The sequence below is a fragment of the Dipodomys spectabilis genome, unplaced genomic scaffold (genome assembly GCF_019054845.1).
Source record: "Dipodomys spectabilis isolate Male_0828 unplaced genomic scaffold, ASM1905484v1 ptg000158l, whole genome shotgun sequence".
Taxonomy (NCBI): Eukaryota; Metazoa; Chordata; class Mammalia; order Rodentia; family Heteromyidae; genus Dipodomys; species Dipodomys spectabilis.
Window position 1 is genome coordinate 7,890,661 of NW_024870835.1, and position 23,856 is coordinate 7,914,516.

Here is a 23,856-nt window from a genome sequence, read left to right on the forward strand (position 1 = left end):
GGTAATTTATGGAGCACTTATTATCCTGAGTTGTTTCAGAAATCTGTTGTGTTTTATTTTCTAGTATTTTGAGCTCAGTCAGGATTTATTTTTTTCATCCTCTTGACATTCCAGTGATTAAAAAACACTTCATTTTCCTGGGACTGGTTTTTAGAAGCATTTCCATTCTGTGCTCTGCCTGGCCTGGCTTTTGTCTAGAAAGAGACAGTCTATTGAAGCCCTTGCCAAAACCATGGCTGATTTTTATGCCCGTGGGAGGTAGTGTTCTGAGAAGAGCCGCGGGGGAGACACATGAGTATGTCCACAGAAAATTTTGCTTTCTCCAGTTCTTATTTTCCCATTTAGTGTTGAAAATTGAGCTCAGGGCCTTGTCCATGGTAGGCAAACACATTACCTACCACTGAGCTATATACTTAGCCATTAGTTTTCTGAAACAGAACGTTGCGATGTAGCCTGAGTTAGCCTTGAACTTGTGAATTTTGTGTTTCTGCCTTTCAAGTGGTGAGATTACAGACTCTCAGTGTCAAAGGGAATATTGCATTGAGAAGTATAGGACCATGAGCTCTGTTACGTGCCTCAAATAACATAGCAAGTAAATGACCATATGTGGATTTGAATCTAGAATTCGAATTCTGGAGCCTTTGCTGTTTACACCCACCACCTGGCCTTTTGCAAGCCTTTTCTCTTTTTCTTTTGTGTGTATATGTGTATGCATGCCTCTATGCGTTTGTGTATATGTGTGTGCATGCTTGTGGTGTATGATCACTTCACAATACTCTTAGCTGTTCCAAGGCCATCAGACCATTGGTTAGGCCAAATGCAGAAGTAACTAAAACATTCAAGTAGACATGCTTGTTCCCATTGTAAGGTTCTCACAGAGCACTCCCCACCTGGCCTGATTACTCAAGATTAAAAACATAATATTTTTTGGCTGCACTGGGGTTTAAACTGAGGTTTAATTTACTAAGCAAGTGCCCTACCATTTGAGCCATGCTCTTTAGCCCTTTTTTTGCATCTGAGTATTTTTTTTTTTTTTTTTTGGCCAGTCCTGGGGCTTGAACTCAGGGTCTGAGCATGGTCCCTGAGCAGCTCCATCCCCTTCCCCTTCCCCTTCCCCTTCCCATTCCCCTTCCCCTTATTCCTCCTCTCTTTTTCTTCCTCCTCCTCCTCCTCCTCCTTCTTCTCCTTCTTCTTTTGGTTGGTTGTAGGGCCTGAACTTTGGGCCTGGGCACTGTCCCTCAGCTCTTCAGCTCAAGGCTAGTGATCTACCACTAGAGACACAGCATCAGTTCTGGCTTTTTCTGTTTATGTGGTGCTGAGGAATTGAATCCGGGGCTTCTTGCATGTGTGAGGCAAGTGCTCCACCACTGAGCCACCTTCCCAGAGCCACATCTGAGTATTTTTTTAGACATAGTCTCTTATTTTTTTCTAGAGGTCAGGCCTAGGATTACTATCCTGACAACGTATTCGTCCTGCATAGCTGGGATTTCCTTGTCTAGGCTGGCCTGCAACCAAGAAGTCTCAAAGCACACTGAACCCCCTGAACGGCTGGGATTACAGAGGTGACTGCAGTCACTCATGCCTGGCCCAGTTTTGTTTGTTTTCAAAAGAAGGCACATGTCTCTGGTTGAAACTACAGGAGAAAATGTCTGTTTTGTGCTTTCCATTTTCTACTTAAGGGCTAGAGAAGGAATGAAATCAAGGCACCAAAGTAAGAGGGACAATGTTGTACCACATAGTGTCATTTTTCCCCCCACTCATACCTTAAAGCAAGCCAGACAATATTGTACACATATATTTAATTCATCTACCATGGTTTGCCAATGACATGTTTCCTTCTGGAATTCTTTAAACTAGTAAGCTTTGTAAATCTAATGTAAAAAAAATTGCTAGTGTGTTTATAAAAAGAGCTTTCATGACAACAGTCTAGAAAGACTGTTAACTTGAGCTCGCCCCCTCTTGCAGTTAAATGGAGGGCCAGCTTCCATGTGAGAGATCTTCTGTGGAAGTGTCTGTCCAGTCTAGGCCTCCAGGCCTCAGAGAGCAACTATTGTCACTCACACAACTCAGTGGTCTCCAGCCTGAAGCTGCTGAGTGTGGTTGAGTCATCGTCTAGTTCCAATTCTAAGCCTTCTAATTCAGAAAGTGCCAGGATAGATAAGTGATCATTGTAAAAGACTGTACTTTATCTAATTCAATTTTATTTACCTTTTTATTTTGTGTCTATACCAGGGCTTGAACTCAGGGTCTCCTACTTGCACTTGGCTTTTTCATTCAAGGTTGGTATTCTACCACTTGAACCCCATTCCTGATTTCTTGCTCTTTGCTAGGTAAATGGAGATAAGAGGCTCATGGACTTTTCTGCCCAGGCTGGCTTTGGACCATGATCCTCAGATTCCAGACTCTTGAGTAGATGGGATTACAGGCATGCGCCACCATTGCCCAGCTATAGTTGGTTAAAAACAAACAGAAAAACCCACCAAAAACAAGAAAGAAAGAAGGAAAGAAGGAAAAAAGAGAACGAAAAAGTAAAGAAAGATCATAAGCTTTGATATAGCTCAATGATATAGCTCAATGATAGCCCATGTACAAGGGATCAGGACAAGCGCATCAGTATAGATCACAGACTCAGTCAACAAATCCAAACTAAGTATTTACCAGGCACAAGATACTAGGGCAGGGTACCATATCCTCAAGGAGTATCTGCTTTGTCTGAAATAAATACTACAGCAACATAGTACCTGAAAACCATAAAAGCTCAATATATATATATATATATATATATATATATATAAAACATATATATTAAGTAATTTTTTGGAGAAGGAGATGAATCATTAATTCTTAGTCTTAGTTCCAATCAAGCTTAGAATCTAGTATTGTAAACAAACTGATTTTTAGCAATTCATGGAGAGGCATCCCTCTGGATTTTTGACGATGGTTTGGGTAACAAGAAGAGAAGTGTTAACTTTGAGACCATTAATCCATCTGAAATTGTGTAAGTTAAAACTTTGGTGACATAGCAAGGTAATATGGATAACTACTGCTCAGTATTTATTTTCATTCTACCACGGTTACATTTTGCATAAACACCACGTTTAATCTTAATGACACCCTTACATGTATTGTTATACTGTATTACCATCTCCGCTTTACAGTTGAGGAAGTGGAGGCGTGGGGATAGAACAAGAAAACAATGAAATTAGGATCTTAATCTTTGTGAAATTCTTTCAAGTCCAATAGCTTTTTACCCTGAAAGTTAACAGTGACTCTTTGTTATGAAAAAGCCACCTAATGTTCCTTGACTGAACTCTTCAGAGGTGGGGGAGTAGTGCTGCAGTTGGTAGTTTGATTTCTTCTCAACCTCATTAATGTAGGATTTTGATTCTGCCCAGGGCTGCATTGAGGACCTTGGGTAAATAAAGTGTATTTTATTAATGACTGCTGTTTAGCCAAACCTTATGAGTCTGTGTAAATCTCCACATAAATGTCATTGAGACCTATTATGAAAGATTCTTGTTTGTTTCCCAGGTTTTCCCTGCCAAATCCAGAGCTGCTAATTAAAAGTGCAGCATCCTGGAGAGGAGGCTGCTCTCTCTTGCCTGTTCAGGCCTACTATTGACCTCTAGTTGGGGGAAGGGAGGGTGAGCAGCTGCAAGAAGAATGGTCCAAGTGAAATGGCCTTTGTTTTCCTAATTTCCTCCTCTTCATACTCAACATCACATTGATGCTGGAGTGGCTAACTGAGCCTTCGGGTGCTGAAGTTTTTCTTAAGATGATGGAAGGCTGATGGAGGCTGTCCCAATAGCTGGCACTGGGAAATTTTTTTTAACTGTATTGACTTTTTTATTGTAAAGGTGATATACAGAGGGCTTACAGTTACATAAGTCAGATAAAGAATATATTTCTTTTTGAACAGTATCTCCCCTTCCTTGCTCTCTCCCAGTTTTTCTTTCTAGTCCCTACCCACAGGCTCTATAGTTCATTTTCAACATAGTGTCTAGTAAGTATCACTGCTGCATTTGTTCACCCTTTGTCCCACCATTTGTGCCCCCGCTTACCCTCCAAGACACACAAGTGAACAAACAAGACAAAAGGAAAAGAAAACAAAAACAGCAACAAACATGATAAATTATACAGGTCTCTAGGCATTCACAGTGCATCTGATCATATAAACTAATATATATCTAAATTAACTCCAAGAAATGGAAACAAGAGAGGTTTTTTTTTTCTTTGTTCCTGGGGAAATTCTGACTATCCACAGTTGCTTCTTTAGGAAAAGGCTGCCTGGGGGCTTGCACCTCTAATTCTAGCTATTTAGAAGAGCAAACAGTGATCTGATGATCACTATTGATTACAGGATCATAGCCCAGATTGGAAAGTCAGTGAGACTCCCAATAAACTACCCAAATAGCCAGAAATAGAGCTATGGCTCACATGGTAGAGCACTAGCCTTGAGCTAAAGAAGCTCAGAGACGGGGCTGGGAAGGTGGCTCAGTGGTAGAGCGCTTGCCTTGCATGCATGAGGCCCTGGGTTCGATTCCTCAGCACCACATTAGCAAAAAGAAAAAAAGCCGAAAGTGGCGCTGTGGCTCAAGTGGTAGAGTGCTAGCCTTGAGGTGAAGAGCTGAGGGCCAGCGCCCAGGCCCAGAGTTCAGGCCCATGACCAGACCCCCCCCCCAAAAAAAAAAAAAAAATCTAAGAAGCTCAGAGACAGCGATCGGGCCCTGAATTCAAGCCCAGGGACTGGACAAAACGGGGTGGGAGGATAGTGAGTAACTGGAAGCTACACTATCCAGAACTGTCCTCTGTCTCCTTCTCTTCGCCTTTCTAATCAAATGGAAGAAAGACACGCCTGAACTTCAGCCTGAGACCCATGAGAGTGACACAGGTTTTATAATTTTTTGTCATCTTTTCTCCTTTTCTCCTTCTGTGCTTCTTGGCAATCCCTCTGCATCCAAACAACAAGGCCTTTTGTTGTTCGATGCCAGATGTCTAGTTTGTTTAAGTATCTTCCCCAGGAAATGACAGGGAATCAGCAACTAATATTAATAGAATGATAAATCCTTATACTATTGAAACTCTGAAAATATCACTTGCAGAACATCATGGAATACTTGCTCAGTGACCTGGATTTAGAAGATCTGCACACTTGGTTTAATGCTCTTTAATGTAACTTTCTTGAAATGCTTAATAAGTTTTGAACAAATACACGCAGATTTTTAACTTTGCACTAGGTTCTGCTGGTCTCATTTCCATTCCTAATTATCTGTGAAGAGGCAAGACCATGTCTTGGTGCTGTCCTCTAAGACCTTATTGTTGGGGGGGGGGGGGGAATAACACTCAGTATCCTAAATAGTTTCTTTTTTGTATGTGTATATTCAGCCATCTATATATTTGGCAGTTCTGTCTGTGGTCATTGTAAGAAAGCTAAAAACTACTTTATGTATCACATGTTTAAGTTATCTTTCATGTACCACAAAGAAGTCCAAGCTTTTCAATATCAAAGAATCAAGGTGGTTATAGCATTTTCTAAACCTTGCCCCTAGCTACACCTCATTGATTCCCAACATGAAGCAATGGGATTTTCTATTCTCACATGATAAGAAGTTGCCATTATTGCGGGTAAGAAAGTTTCATCTACTGTTTTCAACTGAATTGTAACCAAGAAACCAAGTAGTCAGTCTCCTAGGATTAGAGTCAAGACCCTTTTTAACATGAGTGGTCAAGATGTTGTAGTCGTAGTCCTGAGGAAGGAACTGGGAACACACCTAATCCTTTTGAAAGCCCTGATTCCATGTAATGGATCTGTGGTTGTACCAGAGGATGCTGAAAATGGGAGCCTCAGGATTTGCTCCATCACATTACTGCCAGTTGTCCTTGTGATATCACTGAGTTTCCCGTACCAGGGTCATGCATGCGGTATAATGGCCTGAGCAGGTCAGTCTAGTGACAGCAAACCCTACAAATGTTGTTTGTGGCAATGAACCTACTGGTCCACTTAAGAGAGCCAATCTTCCAGAAACAGGATGCAGGGCACGTGTTTGTTTCTTTTCTTTTTTGGCCTAAGGTTTAAAAAGGTTCAGAACATGGAGCCAGGACCTTGGCTCTGGTTTGGGTTATCTCTCATACAGAATTCTTTCTGAAATAAGACTGGCTTCTGCAAGGCCTTTGGACTTCCTGCTCATAGCTTTTGCTTGTTTGTTTTTTGCTTATTATTCATCCATTAATAAATAATGAAAACCTTTGCCTAAAGCCTCTCAGAGGAAGGAGGCTCTAGTCCTAAGAATCAAGGAGAGACAAGCTAATTGTAGAGCTAGAAAAAACTGACATGAAAGCTTAGATGTGTGTATCTGTGCCTTGTAATGTGAGGGTGAACTCCTTCAGTGAATAAAACAACAAAACTCATGTCACAGTTTAGATTAACATGTAATTACAAGACATTGTTGGTCTGCAATTCAACAGGTTTATCGAAAAGTCTGATTAAAAAAAAGAAAACTCTGATTCTCTATATTGCCCAGTACAACTTGATTAAGTTTTAGGAGACTAAAACAGGACAATTGGAGAGGCCAGCCTAGGCTAGAGACCCTGTCTCTAAAACCAAAACCTGTCAAAACTAAACAAAAAAATCATCCTAACAAATAATAACGATAATTACACCTAGATTATCTTCTACTTATCTAGTGCAAATCTCAGAGATTATTCATTCTCTTTAATCTCCCTACAAGGCAAGTACTATTATCTTCTTTTCACAGATGAAGAAACTACCTCAGAGAAATTAAGTCATTTGCCCAATTCACACATATCTTGGGAACCATCCTGGTGTCTGGCCAGACAAAAGGATTCTATTCCCATGTGTTATTCTCAACATATCTGAAAAGCAAATCACACAACAAAACACAAACATTTCATTTTTATGCCACAATAAAGGGATTTAGGTGTCTTTTCACCAGACACCTTAGTAAATATTTAATATTTAGGGATATGCTTAAGGACACTGACATAGTAGAGATAGATATATAAACAGGTAGGGTGAGAAGGATCAGTCCTAGAGTTTGGGAAAGGTCAATGTCAGGTGTCCAGGGAACAAGAAAGGAGTCTAGCCCATTTATTTCCAAGCACAGTTTTCCTCCTTTCTTTCCCAGTGAGAAAATCCTGCTCTGATGTGGTGGAGATGCCCACAAACAGGAGCTTTAAGAACCTAAGTAGCAGAAGGCAAGCAATACTGAGAATCTCCTGCTAAGGCTCCTAATAAATGGTTGGATGTGTCTCAATGTAGAAAACAAAAAGAAGAAAAAAAGTTACATGCCTGGAGGCATTTAAAACCAAATGGAGCAAATAACTAGGTTCTGAAGATATGTCCAAATGACTACTTCCAGTTGTAAGTTTCAAGATAGTATGATTCAATGTCTTCTAAAAGGAGGTGTGGGTTGTAATTGGATATTAAATGGACACATGGTTTGTTTTATAATCCATCAGAGGCAATCATAAAGGCCAAATGTTTTGGAGGACATTTTAGGTTCTGGCAAAGATGACAGGATTTAATAGTGAAGCAGCTTTATGAAAGCATCAGCTTTTAGTTACTTTTGACTAGAGAGAAATTATGGGACAGAGGAGCCTGAGTAATCTATTTCATTCTTTTTTTGATACTCATAGATTATTTCCATTATGATATTGGCATGTGCTCGTTAACTTAGAATCAATGACAGGGAGATAGCTCATCAATGCCTTTTCACTTTGGAAATGTTGATGTTTTTCTCTTCCCTCTTCTTATCTGTAGAAGAGGCTGTGGAATCATCTGTCATTCTTGCCTATGATGACTTCAATTGCTGAGATACTCAGAGACACCATGTTAGTTGTGTCCCTAGAACTAACCTGAGAATAAGAGAGCAGTGCCTAATCTTCCCAACCTCATCAGATAGAAGGTTTAGGGGGCAAGTGGAAGCTATTCTCCAACATCGTTAAGCAGATTGTTTATGGATACCTTTTACAAAGGTCAAAAAAGAAGGGATCTCTACATGTGATCCTCAGTTGAAAGTTTAGACAATTGTTTTCTATTGAAGGAGGGCATAAGGACTCAGGTCCTCAGGAACTCCAATGTCTATTCTATAGGATTCTGCTCCTTCAGTACATTGGACTTGTAGCTGATCAGAGTCCATCAGCTATTCAGCAATACTCTCCAGCTCTCCTCTCAAGAAGAAAGAGAAGTTTCATCCCATAGATTCTTGAGATAAGAAGACATCTGATGAGCAATGTTGATGTTTTAGTCCCCTTGGGCGTCCTAAAATCTACTATTGGCCTATCAACAGGTCTTGAGTGGTGAGCTTTATCCAGGACCTTCTACCACAACCAGAAAGATGATCTGAGAGTTTTGGTAGAAGTCCTGGTCTCTTACTCTGACAAGATGTTCTCTCTAGACAAGATGTCCTAATGTTCTCTGGAATTTTCCCTTCTTAATATTTCTGTTTTGCCAGGAGCCAGTAGCTCATGCCTAGCCTAGTGATGCAGAAGGCTGAGATCTGAGGATTGATGTTTGAAGCCAGCCAGGGCAAGAAAGTCCTTGAGACTCTTATCTTCAATTAGCAAAAGAAAACTGAAATGGAGCTGTGGCTCAAAGTGGTAGAGTGCTAACCTTGGGCAAAAAAGTTCAAGGACAATGACCAGGTCCAGATTTCAAGGCCCATGATCAACAAAAAAATGTTCTATCTTTTTTTTAACAATTGTTTGAGAATAGTAATAATGAAAAAAACAAAAGTCAATCTCTTGTGGCTGGATATAGGCTTTCTTTTCTAACTGATCTAGTTTTCTTTTCAAGCTTAGATTCTTCTAAATGTAGTAACAAGATGGACAGAAGGCTACAATCTCTGTCTCCCCTCCCTCCCTCCTCTATCCTTTATCCTTCTTCCTCTCCCTATTTCACCCCCCCCCCCCCCGCCCACAGAACCAAAGCCCTAGGATTTGCAAAAATGTACAAGGAACCAAAAAATTCTATTCATTATCCTGATATACACTACAGTCTTAAGCAATAGGGCACAGAGAAGACATGTCTGTGGAATTTTTCAAGTCCCCATTAGAGAGTTATAGAACAGCCTCTAATTTATGAGTAAAGTGAGGAAAAGAAGTAGGTCAACACAGGCCCTTCCTCTTGATCCAGTCCAGCATACCCTACCACCCTACTCATGGCCACTATATCCCTCCACCCTTATCTTTTACATATCCAAATCTGTAAATGTGAATATATATATACACACACACAATAGCATAGCACATATATATATATATATATATATATATAATGTATTTTTTTTGGGGGGGGTCCGGTCGTGGGACCTGAACTCTGGGCCTGGGTGCTGTCCCTCAGCTCTTCAGCTCAAGGCTAGCACTCTACCACTTGAGCCACAGCACCACTTCCGGCTTTTTTCTTTTTGCTTATGTGGTGCTGAGGAATCGAACCCAGGGCCTCATGCATGCAAGGCAAGCACTCTACCACTGAGCCACCTTCCCAGCCCATATATATGTAATTTTGTCTTTAACTATAATGGATGATATCACTTCGTCCTCTCTACTCCTAGTCTTGAATCTCATCACCTCCCCAAACTTTGGGAGAAATTATTGCTAATCCCCAGAGGTATTTTTGAAACCTCTTTCTGAAAACATAATACATAATTATGATCTAATAATATGGAGAAGCTACAGTATGTTCTATTTGGAAATAAATTCTGTGCATTAAGTTTTATAAGACCCACATCTATCTGACAATGGCTCATTATTATTATTATTTTGGTTTATGACACCTATATTTTCCTCTTTGTTCTAACATGAATTAGCATGATATTTCAACCCATGTATGAAGTGTGTCAGAGTTATCAGCACCTCCTTCTTTGCATTATTGTCTATGTTTGGGGCCTTCATACTCTCTCTAGTAGGCCTTTATAAATATGTAATAAAATGTTCTGAACTACAGTCATCTATTACACTGTGAAATATCCTTCTGTCTATGCTTTGGTGCCTGTTATCCAACTTCCCTTTGCCCTCCTCACCCTCCTCATCCATCCCAGCCACATATGAGACAAAACATGCTGTATTTGTTTTTTTGTGTTTTTTGTGTGTCTGACTTATTTCATTTAACATGATGTTGCCCATTTTCTTGGTTACCAAATATTCCAGAATGTGTGTATATGTTTGTGTGTGTATGTATGCATACCACATTTTACTTATCCACTCATCCATTGATAGACACTTTGGTTCATTCTCTATTCTAGATGTTGTGAATATGGCTCTTATAATGGCTCTTATTAATTTCCCAATTGCTTCAGATTTTTTTAAATTTATGATAGCCAGTATCTCCAACCCTCTCTATATCTCCAAACTTCTTCATTATCTGCATTCCATTTTTAGAAAAGAAAAACAAGTATTTTCTTCCAAGGTATCAAACTAGAAGATTTGAATATTATTGTTATAGTGTTTTGGGTTGAGAATAAAAATAAATATTTTCAGGTTGTGAAAAGAACAAAAAGAGAATTTCTTTGTACAGATGGAGAAATGTCATGGAGGCACTGAATTCTTTCTGGAAGAGAGTGAACATACATATGCATTTGCATCCATACATATTGAGTGAAGAAGCAGGGATTTCTGGCAAGTTCACATTCTGTTTTCTGAGTGTTTCCTAACTCAGTCAGACAGTTCACAGACTGTTTTGGGCTGAAAAGCAGACACTAGTAATTTGGAACGCTTGAAAATTCCTATTATTATATGAACTTGCAGAGACTTCTCCTTCAAGCGTTTGGTTGGTGTGCTTTAGTTAATTTCTAGAAGCAATGAAATCCCTAAGGCCATCAGAGATTGTGAGCCATCATCATGAGTGGAAATTCTTTGATTCTATCTGTGTCATTCCCTTCCATGTAATTACATACTCTAGTCAAGTTTGTAGTATGTGGAGATCACATTACAAGGCTCTTGTCTAGATGCTTAAGAGTGTTGCTATTGTTGCCAACAGAAAGAAATATTAAGGTTTGTGGCCCAAGAACTACATATATGATTTCAGTATCTTATTTTATATTTTGGCAGTCATGGGGCCTGAACTCTGGGCCTGGGCACTGTCCCTCAGCTCTTTAGCTCAAGGCTAGAGCCCTACCACTTGAACCACAGCACCACTTCAGGCTTTTTTCTGCTTATTGGTGCTGAGGAATTGAACCCAGGGCCTCATGCATGTGAGGCAAGTACTCTGCCACTGAGCCAACTTCTCAGCAGAACTACATATATTATAAAGTGTTCTAGAGACTTTTTTCCCAGCATGTTTGTGTGCAGGATTGAATTGATTGACTAGGCTATTTTTGTTCCCTTTTCTTGGTATTTATAGAAATAGATAAATATGAATTTAAGGGACCAATAATTTTATTTTTATTGCAGGAAAATATTTACTGGTTCATATTTTATTACAGTTTTTAAGTACAAAGGAATATGTATAAATTATGCTTGACAGTGCTAATTAAATAAGCAGGATATAGTTCTAATTGCCATAAAACTGAGGATTCTTAATTTACTGAGCAACTTTGGGAATTGGACTGCTAGATAACCTCTATAGAACTAGATGATATCCAGCAAATCATAGTTGTTATAATAAACTTGGGACATGGAGAAAGTTTGTGTAATTGTGAGCAAGAATAACAAAGGGAAGGCTCCAAGTCAGTAGGGCTCTGATAAAACCACAAAAAAGTATTAGAGTTTTTCTACTGCTGGCAGTTAAAACAATATATGCAAACAAAATTCTGCAAAGGATAACAAAAATAACAAAACACATAATAATTATCCCACACATCCCAAGTTCCAAAGAGCTTAAAAACACATTGAGCTGACATTACACACCACTGTTTCTTTTTTAAAATTTAACTTTTATTGTAAAGACGATGTACAGAGGGGCTATAATTCATGTCAGGTAATGAGTCCATTTCTTTTTAAACAGTATTACCCCTTCCTCATGGTCTCCTATTTTTTCCCCTCCCGACTTCCCTCTTCTCAAGTTGTAAAGTTTATTTTCATCCTAGTATCTAGTGAGTATCACTGTTGAATTGGTTCATCCTTTGTCCCACCATTTCTGTGATTGCTCTTCCTTTCCCCAAATCAGATAAACTTACATAAATTTAAAAAAATACACAAAAAACAGTGACAACAGTGAAAAAACCCAAAAGTTGGAAAAGAAAAAAGAAACAACTGCAAACTCCAATACTGTATTGAAGAGAAGTGGAGAGAGTGGACATCCTTGTCTCATTCCTGATTTTAGAGGAAATGGTTTTAACTTTTCACCATTAAATATAATGCTGACTGTATGTTGTCATACACAGCCTTTATTATATTGAGGAATGTTCCATGGATTCCTAGTTTCTCCAGAGCTTTCATCATAAAGGGGTGTTAGATCTTGTCAAATGCTTTTTCTGCATCTATGGAGATGATCATGTGGTTCTTGTCCTTACTCCTATTGATGTGTTGAATTACATTAATTGACTTACATATATTGAACCAGCTTTGCATCCCTGGAATGAATCCTGTTTGCTCATAGTGTATGATTTTTTTGATTAGTTGTTGAGGTTGGTTGGCCAGAATTTTATTGAGAATTTTTGCATTGATGTTCATCAAAGAGATAAGCCAATAGTTCTCTTTCTTTGATGAGCCCATGTCTGGTTTTGGGATGAGGGTTCTGCTGACTTCATAGAATGAGTTTGTTAGTGATCTTTCACTTTTAATTCATTGAAGAGTTTGAGGAGAATTGGAGTGAGTTCTCCTTTGAAGGCCTTATAGTATTTGACAGTGAATCCATCTGGTCCTGGGCTTTTCTTGGATGGAAGATCTTTTATTGCCATTTCTATTTCATTACTTACTATGAGTCTATTTAGTTAGTTTAAATCTTTTTGGTTTAGTTTGGACATATCAATATTTGTGAGGATTTCTTCCATTTCTTCAGAGCCTCCAATTGTTGGTATAAGTCTTCCCTTATAATGTTCTGCATCTTGCTTGTTTCTGTCCTGATGTTTCTGTTCCCATCTCCAACTTTATTTATTTGGATGTGTTCTCTTGTTTTTTGGTCAGATTTGCTAAGGGCCTGTCAATTTTGTTAATTTTTTCAGAGTCAACTCTTTGTTTTGTTGATTATTTCTATAGCTTTTTAAAGTTTCTAATTCATTTATTTCTGATTTAATTTTAATTATTTGTTTCCATCTACCGGTTGGGGTTTGTCTTGTTCTTTTTCAAGGAGCTTAAGGTACATCAGTAAATTATTGGTTTGATAAGACAAGATACAAACATAAAGGGGATCCGAATAGGGAAAGATGAAGTAAAAGTCTCCATTTTTGCAAATGACATGATCTTGTATTTAAAGAACCCCATGGGGGCTGGGAAGGTGGCTCAGTGGTAGAGCTCTTGCCTTGCATGCCTGAGGCCCTGGGTTTGATTCCTCAGCACCACATAAGCAAAAAGAAAAAAGCCGGAAGTGGCGCTGTGGCTCAAGTGGTAGAGCACTAGTGTTGAACTGAAGAGCTGAGGGACAGTGCCCAGGCCCAGAGTTCAGGCCCCATGACCGGACCCCCAAAAAAAAAAAAAAAGCACCCCATGGACTCCACTACCAAGTTACTCGAGCTGATCTGAAACTTTGGCAAAGTAGCAGGGTATAAAATTAACACTCAAAAATCAATGGCTTTTCTGTAAGCCAACAATGAGAAGAGCGCTGCTGAAACCAGGAAAGCAACTCCTTTTGTAATAGCTCCACAAAAATAAAATACCTAGGAATTAACTAAAGAAGTGAAGGACCTATACGATGAAAACTTTAAAACCTGAAAAAGGAAATTAATGCAGAACTAAGGAAGTGGAAAAGCCTCCCATGCTCCTGGATCGGAAGGATCAACATCGTGAAAATGGCAATACTTCCCAAGGCTATCTACAAATTCAATGCAACACTTATCAGTATTCCAACCTCATTCTTACATGAAATAAAAGAAGCAATCCAAAAATTCATATAGAACAATAAAAGACCCTGAATAGCAAAAATGATCCTTAACAGAAAGAACAGTGTTGGAGGAATATCAATACCAAATTTCAAACTCTACTACAAAGCCATAGTAATCAAAACAGTTTGGTACTGGTACAAGAACCGTCCTGATGACCAATGGAATAGAATCAAAAACCCAGAAATGAACCCACAGACCTATAGCCACCTACTCTTCAATAAGGGAGGTAAAAAAATAGAATAGAAGAAAGACAACCTCTTCAGTAGATGGTGTTGGCAAAATTGGTTAATCACCTGTGGAAAACTAAAGCTAGATCTTTATATATCACCCTGCACCAGAATCAACTCCAAATGGATCAAAGACCTCGAAGTCAGAGTTCCAGGAAGCAAGCCATACAATGGACAAAGGTCTCATATCTAAAATATACCTGGAACTCAAACAATTAAATCCCCCAAAAACAAATCTTCAAAGAAACAACTGCCCAATAAATAAGTGGGCTAAAAACTTAAAGAGAAACTTCTCTGAAGAGGAAAGAAGGATGGCCAATAAACACATGAAGAAATGCTCAACCTCTCTAGCCATAAAAGAAATGCAAATCAAAACAACATTGAGATACCACCTCACCCCAGTTAGAATGGCTATAATCAAGAACTCTAATAACAACAGATGATGGAGGGGATGTGGACAGAAGGGAACCTTACTACATTGTTGGTGGGAGTGTAAACTTGTTCAACCACTTTGGAAAGCAGTATGGAGGTTCCTCAAAAGACTCCACATAGAGCTCCCCTATGACCCAGCAATCCCACTTTTGGGCATTTACCCAAACAAGACCATACTAAAGCTACCAGCACAACTATGTTTATTGCAGCATTATTTACCATAGCTAAGATATGGAAGCAACCCAGATGCCCTTCAGTAGATGAATAGATCAAGAAAATGTGGTATATATACACAATTGAATGCTATGCCTCCATCAGAAAGAATGACATTACCCCATTTGTTAGGAAATGGAAAGACTTGGAAAGATTATATTAAGTGAAGTAAGCCAGGCCCCAAAAAACATAGGTCCCATGGTTTCCCTTATTTGCAATAACCAGTGTATGTCCAAGTCAAGCAGAAAAGGTCGGATAAGTTGATGTTAGGGGAATGAACCCTAAGATATGTATTCAAATGTTTTTTTTTCTTTCATGCGATTGTTTCTAACATATTTATAAGATGATTTTTATGTTGCTTTTTATGTCCCTCCCCCACAGTATAACCCCTGCTTTCACTGTTTGATGTTGGTATAATTTGTGTGGGGGAAGGGCAAAAACAAATCGTTTAACTAGGGATACAGGTGGACCCATTGCAACAATGAGATGTACAAGTCGTTATGTCGAAAAACGAACTTTACAACTTTGGTGGTGGGAGGGGGAAGATTGGGTGGGGAGAGGTGAGGGAAGTATGGGAAGGGATTAGAAGGGGAAACAAAGAGGAGGCAACAATGCTTGATAAGAAATGAACTCATTATTTTGCCCATGTAATTGTAACTGCTCTGTATGGTATTTTCACAAAAAAAAAAAAAAAAAAAAAGACCTCGAAGTTAAAGCAGACACCCTGAAAACATTACAGGATGGAATAGGAGAAACCCTAGGTCTCCTTGGCACAGGATGAAATTTTCTCACTAGAGGCCCAGAAACACAACATATCAAAGAAAGGTTGGACAAATGGGATTGCAGGAAGCTGCAGAGCTTCTGCATGGCAAAGGGCATACCTGGCAAGATTAACAGAAAGCCCACGGATTGGGAGAAGAACTTCACTGGGAGAAGAACTTCACTAGCCATACAACAGACAAGGGTCTCATAACTAAAATATACCTGGAACTCAAAAAATTAAATTCCCTAATAACAAATCTTCAAAGAAACAATTGCCCAATTAATAAGTGGGCTAAAGACTTTAAGAGAAACTTCTCTGAAGAGGAAATAAGAATGGCCAATAGACATATAAAGAAATGCTCAACTTCTCTAGTCATAAAAGAAATGCAAATCAAGACAGCATTGAGATTCTACCTCACCCTAGTTAGAATGGCTATAATCAAGAAATCTAATAACAACAGATGCTGGAAGGGATTTGGCCAAAAGGGAAGCCTACTTTGGAAGGTAGTATGGAGTTTCTTCAAAAGACTCCACATAGAGCTTCCCTATGACCCAGCAATCCCACTTTTGGGCATTTACTCAAATGATCACAAACAAGGCCATACTAAAGCTACCAACACAACTATGTTTATTGCAGCATTATTTACTGTAGCTAAGATATGGAACCAACCCAGATGCCCTTCAGTAGATGAATGGATCAAGAAAATGTGGTATAGGGGCTGGGAAGGTGGCTCAGTGGTAGAGCGCTTGCCTTGCATGCCTGAGGCCCTGGGTTCGATTCCTCAGCACCACATAAGTAAAAAGAAAAAAGCCAAAAGTGGTGCTGTAGCTCAAGTGGTAGAGCGCTAGCCTTGAGCTGAAGAGCAAAGGGACAGCGCCCAGGCCCAGAGTTCAGGCCCCACAACCGGACCCCCCAAAAAAAAAGAAAATGTGGTATATACATACATACATACATACATATTGAGGCATAAAATTCCATTATATATATGTATATGTATATCATATACACACACACACATATGGAATTCTATGGCTCCATCAGAAAGAATGACAGTGCCCCATTTGTTAGGAAATGGAAAGACTTGGAAAAAATTATATTAAGTGAAGTAAGCCAGACCCAAACAAACATAGGTCCCATGGTTTCCCTTATTTACAATAACTAATATATGTCTAGTACATGCAGAAGAGGTCAAAAGCTATGTACATCTGACCATATAACCTGATGCTAAGAGATAGGGACACAAGAGGTTTTATCTTTCTTGTTGTTCTTTTTAATGTACTTATAATGTACTATGTGATTTTTCAATTTCTTTTGTATGTTCTTCCCCCATGGTATAACCTCTGTTTTCACTGTATTTGATTCCGGTACCCTGAATCTTGTATATACATTTTTCTAATTTAGGGAGGGGAAGGGAAATAACAAAATGCTGAAATAAGGATACAGGATGAGCCATTGTAGCAATGAGATGTACAAGACAGTATGTTGAAAATGAACTTTACAACTTGGCAGTGGTAGAGGAGGGAGGGAGGAGTTTGGGAGGTGGGGAGGAAAGGGATGGTAGGGGAAAACATAAAGGAGAGGGTAACAATGCTCAATAGGAAATGGACTCATTATCTTGCTCATGTAACTGTAACCTCTCTGTACCATATCTTTACAATAAAAATATATATTAAGAACAAAAATATATAAATTAAAAAATCACATATAAATTTCCATTTACTTGGTTCTGGAAAGTCAATGATTATTTGTTCAGATATTTTTCCTCTTCCAAATTTTGTACTGATTCCTCATCTTGTATTGTTTTGTTTTTAATTGACATAAAATTATATAACAGTAAATTAACCACTTAGAGTTTAGAGTATTTTTTCCTGTGGTATTTAGTACATTTACAATGCTGTGCAACCAGCACCTTTGTTTAGGTCCAAAAACAATTTAATCACCTACCTCCCAGCCCATGGAGGGCTTGGACAGTCATTCCCATGTTTCCTCATCCCCATCCATACTTTAGCAACCAAAATATGATTTCTGCCTCTATGGATTTCTTATCTGTATATTTCCTATAATTTCACTTAACATAATGTTTTCAAGGTTCACCTATGTTGTAGCATATGCCAGAATTTCACCTTTTCTTTAAAAAAATGGCTGAATAACTTCTATTGTTTAGAAAGATCACATTTTGTTTGTCCATCACCAGCTGATAGATTTATCTGCTGTTGTCTTACTGTTCTGTTTCCTGAGTGAGCTTGGGCAATTTTTGTTCCTTTACAGATATTTTTTGTAAGATTTGGCAAAGTATCAAAGAAAAATATGTATTCAATCTGTTATACTTAGCTTACAGTTTAAAACTAATTATAAAAAAGTAAATATATAGTCATAGTTTAAAAGTAATTATGTGTTATATATATGCATTGTATATGTATTATAGATTTATATAAGTATATAATATTATATACATTATGGATATATAAACATAATATGTAAAATATAATAATGTGTAATATAATAGATATATAATACAGATGTAATAGATAATATAAATATATAAACAAAAATATAAATATGTATATATTGTTCTGTTTTACAAATACAAAGAAATTAAGTTTATATAACACAAATCAATGTTGACCTTGCTCTTTAACAGACCATAATCAAAAGCAACAAATAATGGCTTAAACTGATATAAATTATTAGAAATATATAAATTCCTAAGTCCTTACTACACAGGAATGGACTTGCCAAACAGCACATTTCAGATATTTTTATGCTTTTACTTTTTAATTTAATACAGTTACATGTGATGTTATTCTAACACAAATTAGAAAGAATTATCTGCATCTTAAATGCATCCTAGGTTAGAGGTTCTGGCTCTAGAAGTCTTGAAATGTGTGGTTTAGCAGTTCCTTTGTCCTGCAGCATGAGTCTGTGTGGTGTAGTGGGGTAGGTGCAGATAGGTAACACTACTGATAGGTACAGCTTAATGTTCTGCTTTATTTCACAGACATTATATCATAAGCATTTAGTTTTATTACTATAAACACTTCACAATCATTACTTATAGACTGAATCATGTTTCATTATGTGTACATAGCATAATTTACCTACTAATTCTCTTAAGGTTAAGCATTTAGATGGTTTTTAGTTACCTTGATATTTGTGATACTGAATTTCAGGGAAAATGGCCTTAATTACAGTTCATAGGTTTTTTTTTTTAAATCTCAGATAAGCCTTCATTGTATTCTTGGTTCACTATCAGCCAGTGGCCTTGGGTAAAGCTGCTTTATCTTTATTTTTTTTTTTAATTAAAACATTTGACATCTCATTTATATACACTAAGATACACAGATCTAAAATGTACAACCTCATACATTTTACATACCTATCTGCTTATGTATATGTACCCCAAATGCAACTAATATTCTGGTTTCTAGTACTATGAATTTAATATCTTAAATTTCATGTAAATAGAGCCACAGAGTTTGTATTATTTTCTGCCTTTTCTTTTATTCAGTGAAAAATTTCTTCTTTTGATGGTACCAGGGGTTAAATCTACTGCCTTATACTTGCTAGGCAGGTGCTCTGCCACTTGAGCCACATCCCCATCCTTTTTATTATAGCAGTTTGCTTTTATTCCTTAGGTTGTCCTGGACCACAGTCCTTCTATTTATGCTTCCTACTTAGATGAGGTAACAGGTACATACTACCACACCCAGCTTCTTACTTGGTAAGATGGAGTCTCACTAAGTTTTTTTCCCAGGCTAGCCTTGAGCCTTGATCCTTCTGAACTCTTGTTTACAGATATAAGCCATGGGTATCTAGTCTCTTCAATGAAATGATTTTGAAATTAATCTATTATATATAACTGATATATATATATCAGTTTAGAAATTTGTTATTTTCAGTTTTCTGGGTGATATTCCATTGTACTATACCATCGTTTGTTGACTTTTTTCTTCTGCTAATTGAGAGTTGTGTGGTTTCTATTTGGGGCTAATATGAATAGAATTGTTATGACTATTTTTGTACAAGTCTTATGAATGCATTCTTTCAATCCCTTTGGGTATACATCTAGGAATGCAGTTGCATTACAGACTAAGTGCAGGTGATGATGTTGATAACTGTGAACAATGTGGTGTAATCACAATACCACACTGCAAAATGTGTCAAGAATCAACTGGAGTAAATCTTTCTTCTTCTTCCTCCTCCTCCTCCTCCTCCTCCTCCTCCTCCTCCTCCTCCTCTTCTTCCTCCTCCTCCTTTTTCTTTGGTGGTGGTCCTGGGGTTTGAACTAAGAGTCTAGGCAATGTCCCTGACCTTTTTTGTTCAAGGATACCATTCTACCATGTGACCCACAGCTTCTCTTTTTGCTTTTTTGGTAGTTAATTGGAGATGAGTCTTCTTCTTCTAGTGTATCTTATTTATTTACTTTTATTGTAAAGATGATATGCAGAGGAGTTACAGTTACATAAGTCAGGCAGTGAGTACATTTCTTCTTTTTTTTTTAAATCAGTGTCACCTCTTCCCTCCTTTTTTCCCTCAGTTTTTCCCTCCTAAGCCCTCCCCCACAAGCTGTATAATTCATTTCAGCATACTGTTTAGTGAGTGTCACTGCATTTGTTCACCCTTTGCCCCATTATTTCTGTGCTCCCCTTTATACTCCTCCGAACAAATACATTTACATGCAAGACAAAAGGTACAGAGATAGAAAACAACAACCGAGGAGAGAGAAAAAAGGAAAATAACAAAAAAACCTCACTTCCATTTCTTGGAGTTCATTTTGATAAGCATCATTTTATAGCTATGCAAATTCAGTGGTTTTGATCCTCTCCAAGGATATACTGTTTTAGTCTCACTGTATGAATGTTTAGTCTCATACAATTCATCATGTCCAACTCTAATATTTTTTGTCTTTTACCATACATTGTGTTTACTTGTATGTAGATTTAGAACAAATGAGGGAAACCATGCAAACTATCTTTCTTTGGGTCTGGCTTACTCCGCTTAATAAAAATTTTTCCAAGTCTTTCCATTTTCTTATGAATACCATTCTTTTTTCCTAATGGGAACATAGAATTCCACTGTATATGTATACCACATTTTCTTTATCAATTTGTCCACTGAGGGGCGTATGGATTGATTCCATATCTTGGTTATGGTAGAGTCTTACAGACTTTCTTGCCCAGGCTGGCTTTGAACCATGATCTTCAAATCTCAGCTCCCTGAGTAGCTAGGATTACAGGTGTGAGTCACTGGCACCTGGCTTGACTATATCTTTTAATCTCTCTGTACTGCATGTAGTTTCATCAACCACAAAGACCATATAACACCCAGTCTGAAAGAGTGATCAAGGAATAAAACATCTAAAGATATAAGTACCTCACATGGGTTCTGGGACACAGGAGAGAAGCTATTGTGATGGTGACAATGATGATTATAAAGGAGACAAAGATGATATAATTTGTCATGTGCACCAATGGGAAGACTTGGTGACAAACTGTAGAGCTGACATCTCTCTCTCTCTCATATTCAAAAGTCTGAAAATTTCCCCTAAGGCCTCCCTTTATATGTTGGCTAGATCTGTGGTTCTCACTAGGATTTCATCATCTCCTCTGCCCAAATGCTAATTTAATGTTTTAAGGTGGGGCCTGGCTTCTATTTGCTTTAAACTTTCCCTGGTGTTAGATGCTGTGAGGTCTGAGGACCACTGCCAGACAGCAGGGTTGATTCATAGCTCATCTCCCTAGATTTTATCACTTTCCAGTTCTGCAAAGTAGCAGATCCATTGGGTTATTTTTACATTCCTCTCTGTGCTGGAAAACTCACCCCATCATACCCAGGTCTTGAACACAGCTGTTTTCATTGGTAAGCTTCCTCTTCGTCAATGATCTGTGTCTATTTTACCCAATTGCTGCTTGTATTCAGGATGCAATATTAGTCCACTCCTTTGTCACTTTATCAATATTTTCTTCTTATTTCCTCCTCTGTTTTTAGTTTCCCATTTAAAGCAAATACAAACATGGCAAACTCCTACAGCCTCTGGCGGCTGGCAGCTTGCATGCTTGGCTGATCCTACCTTCAAGTGCAGATCATACTAGCAGACTGTTGAAAGTTGTTGTGACTTACAGAGCAGCTGGCTTTTCTTCTCTTTTTAAACTTTGTCTTCCTTAATTCTCAAAGTCATATATGTATAATGAGGTGGGAACTTTTTTTTGAAAGGTGTTTTTTGTTTTTTATTTTTGTTTATTTTTTATTTTTATTTAAAAAAATTTATTGTGAAAATACCGTACAGAGGGATTACAATTACATGGGCAAGGTAATGAGTACATTTCTTATCAAGCATTGTAGCCTCCTCCTTTGTTTCCCCTTACTATCCCTGCCCTCCCATCTCCCCTACCCTTACCCCTCCCCCCCCACCAAGTTGTAAAGTTTGTTTTTCAACATAGCGACTTGTACATCTCATTGTTGCAATGGGTCCACCTGTATCCCTAGTTAAACGATTTGTTTTTTTCCCTTCCCCTCCACAAATTATAACAACATCAAATACAGTGAAAGCAGGGATTATGCCGTGGGGGAAGGACATACAAAGCAACAAAGAAATCATCTTATAAATATGTTAGAAACAAAAGCAAGAAAGAAAAACCATCTAAGTCCTTATCTTGGGGTTCATTTCACCTAACATCAACTTATCTGACCTTTTCTGCTTGTCTCAGACATATACTAGTTATTGCAAATAAGGGAAACCATGGGACCTATGTTTCTTTGGGCCTGGCTTACTTCATTTAATATAATTTTTTCCAAGTCTTTTCATTTCCTAACACATGGGGCAATGTCATTCTTTCTGATGGAGGCATAGAATTCCATTTTGTATATATACCACATTTTCTTGATCCATTCATCTACTGAGGGGCATCTGGGTTGGTTTCATAGCTTAGCTATGGTAAATAATGCTGCAATAAACATATTTGTGCTGGTAGCTTTCGTATGGTCTTGTTTGTGATCATTCAGGTAAATGCCCAAAAGTGGGACTGCTGGGTCATAGAGGAGCTCTATGTGGAGTCTTTTGGGGAACCTCCATACTACCTTCCAAAGTGGTTGAACAAGTTTACACTCCCACCAACAATGCAGTAGGCTTCCTTTTGGCCACATCCCCTCCAGTATCTTGTTAGAGTTCTTGATTATAGCCATTCTAACTGGGGTGAGGTAGAATCTCAATGCTGTCTTAATTTACTTTTTTTTATGGCTAGAGAAGTTGAGCATTTCTTTATGTGTCTATTGGCCATCCTTCTTTCCTCTTCAGAGAAGTTTCTCTTTAAGTCTTAAGCACACTTATTAATTGGGCAGTTGTTGGGGCATTTAATTTTTTGAGTTCTAAGTATATTTTAGATATGAGGCCCTTGTCCTTTGTATGGTTAGTAAAGATATTCTCCCAGTCCATGGGCTTTCTATTGATCTTGCTAGCTATATCCTTTTCCATGCAGAAGCTCTGCAGTGCCATGCAATCCCATTTGTTCAAGCTTTCTTTGATTTGTTGTGTTTCTGGGTCTTTATTAAGAAAATTTCTGCTTGTGCCAAAGAAACCTAGAATTTGTCATATTCCTTCCTGTAATGTTTTCAGGGTGTCTGCTTTGACTTCAAGGTATTTGATCCATTTGGAGTTGGTTCTGGTGCAGCGTGATATATAGGGATCTAGCTTTAGTTTTCCACAGGTAATTAACCAATTTTGCCAGCACCATTTACTGAAGAGGCTGTCTTTCTTCCATTCTATTTTTTTTTAGCTCCCTTGTCAAAGATTAGGTGGCTATAGTCTGTGGGCTCATTTCTGGGTTTTCAATTCTATTCCATTGGTCCTCAGGACTGTTCTTGTGCCAGTACCAAACTGTTTTGATTACTATGGCTTTGTAGTAGAGTTTGAAATTTGGTATTGATATTCCTCCAACACTGTTCTTTCTGTTAAGGATCATTTTTGCTATTCAGGGACTTTTATTGTTCCATATGAATTTTTGGATTGCTTCTTCTATTTCATTGAAGAATGAGGTTGGAATATTGATAGCTATCGCATTGAATTTGGGAAGTATTGCCATTTTCACGATGTTAATTCTCCCAATCCAGGAGCATGGGAGGTTTTTACACTTCCTTAGTTCTGCTTTAATTTCCTTTTTCAGGTTTTTAAAGTTTTCATTGCAGAGGTCCTTCACTTCTTTGGTTAAGTTAATTCCTAGGTATTTTA